Below are 2,256 nucleotides of genomic sequence, written 5' to 3'. Positions count from 1 at the left end.
CAAGGGTGAAGCAGAAAGACAATGGTGGCTTAGCATAGGGTGGTGATAGTGAGAGAGGTGAGAAGTGGTCGCTTTCTGGGTTTATTTTTAAATTAGAGCCAATAGGATTGTTAATAGATTGAATTTAAGAGAAAGAAAAGAAAGTTAACATGAGAGAAGCTAACTTGGGGAAGAAGGTGAAGGTTTCCTTTTGGATGATGAGGGTAGTGGAGGTGTTAAAGGTTTGAAGAAAGAGGAGAAGTTATGAAATAGTAATTTAGGAAGAAACAGAATGAAGGAGAAAGAAAGATCTGAAACCACAATAAATAGTAGTTTTGTAAAATTGAAAAAGACGTAAGTCCTCAGACTGGAAGTGCAAAGTCTTGAACTGAATATATAAAAATAAATCCACATGTCAACATTAAAATGAACCTGCAGAACATCAAAGAAAATAAGACTTTTAAAGCTCTCAGATAGCAGACTTTTCCTCAACTGCAATCAATGCCAAAAAATAACAATAATATCTTCAGGGCTGACAGGAAATAACTGTCAATCTACACTCTTATGCCCGAACAACCTTTCAGTTGTAGAAACAAAAGAGTCATTTCACCACACAAAAACTTGGAGTATTTACCAACTACTGATCCTCACAAAGGGAACTATTAAATGATTTATCTCAAGAAGAAAAAATGAACCCAGAAGGAAGAAAGGAAACAGCACACACACACACACAAATAAAAATAACTATTTTGAATTTTTTAAAGTACAATAAAAGCTCTAAACACAATAAAAAGATGGAGTGGGGTGCCGTGTCGTCAAGGTCCCAGCCATGTTCAGTTCCAGCGTGAAGATCATGAAGCCCATGGCGAGGAGCCAGACGAGTTCAAGTCTGGCATCTCCCAGGCCCTCCCGGAGCTGGAGATGAACTCGGACCTCAAGGCCCAGCTGCAGGAGCTGAACATCACGGCCGCCAAGGAAATTGAAGATGTTGGTTGTCAGAAAGCTATCATAATCTTTGTTCCTGTTCCTCATCTGAAATCCTTCCAGAAAATCCAGATCTGGCTAGTGCGTGAGTTGGAGAAGTTCAGCAAGAAGCATGTTGTCTTTATTGTTCAGAGAATTCTGCCTAAGCCAACTCGAAAAAGCCATACAAAAAATAAGCAAAAACGTCCCAGGAGCCACACTCTGGCAGCCGTGCATGACGCCATCCTGGAGGACTTGGTTTTCCCAAGTGAGATCATGGGCAAGAGAATCCACATGAAGCTGGATGGCAGCCGACTCATAAAGGTTCGTTTGAATAAAGCACAGCAGAACAATGTGGAACACAAGGTTGAAATGTTTTCTGGTGTCTATAACAAGCTCATGGGCAAGGATGTTAATTTTGAGTTCCCAGAGTTTCAGCTGTAAACAAAAATGACTAAAATATTATTCACACACACACACAAAAAAGATGGAGTGGGGGCATTGTTCCTTGGTAGTAAAAGCGGAAAGTAGTGTTTGCCAGAAAGATAGAAATATTACATAGCTAAATGTTGGCAGTAAAATTTATGGTTAAATATTTTGGTAAACATTTAAGAGTAATAACTAAAATGGTAGGAAAACAATCTAGTTTATAAAACAGCATAAGGGAGGAAAAAATGTAATTATCTTATTAGTCCAATAGATGAAAGGAAGTAAAAGAAAATAAACAAGAATTTAAAAAGGCAATCAGAAAACCTAAAATGAAAGGGTAGAAGTAAACCCAAATATGTCAGAAAACTCAATCAATGTAAGTATTTGACCTTGCCTAATAAAAAATTAAGCTTGGTTTTGTGAGTCTTTTGCAGGCGATTTAAAAGTAGATTGTGTTTTTATAGCACATCTGGTAATCTCTGCTTTAGAGAATAAAAGAAGTAATATTTCTAACTCATTTTGTAAGGTTAGTCTAACACTAATATTAAAGCCAGACAAGGATTGTAAAAGAAAAGCATATATTTGCAAAGAGATACAAAGTCCAAAATAAAACATCAGCAAATCATTTGTCAGTGTATAAAAACCAAAGAGTTTATAAGAAAATCTTTGCCATACACTTTAAATACAGATTAAAGGAGATAAGTATATACTTATCTGAATAGATGCAGGAAAGTCATTTTATAAAATGTAATATTCATCAAGCTTTAAAAAATCTCTGCAAACCAGGGATAAGGGAACTTCCTTAACACCATATACCTATAGAAAGCACAAAATTAATAGAACATTTCACCTACTATGGCTGCTTCACTTCAATATTGTGATAAA

The 2,256-nt window shown here is 36.2% G+C and overlaps 1 pseudogene; it reads left to right on the top strand.

Moving 5' to 3' along the window:
- Positions 1-808: 808 nt before the first annotated feature.
- LOC132492248 (small ribosomal subunit protein eS7-like) lies at positions 809-1,386 on the top strand (annotated as a pseudogene).
- Positions 1,387-2,256: the final 870 nt, after the last annotated feature.

The sequence above is a fragment of the Mesoplodon densirostris genome, chromosome 6, assembly GCF_025265405.1.
Source record: "Mesoplodon densirostris isolate mMesDen1 chromosome 6, mMesDen1 primary haplotype, whole genome shotgun sequence".
Taxonomy (NCBI): Eukaryota; Metazoa; Chordata; class Mammalia; order Artiodactyla; family Ziphiidae; genus Mesoplodon; species Mesoplodon densirostris.
The sequence above is the reverse complement of the archived record's forward strand: the minus strand, read 5'-3'. Positions and strand labels throughout refer to the sequence as shown.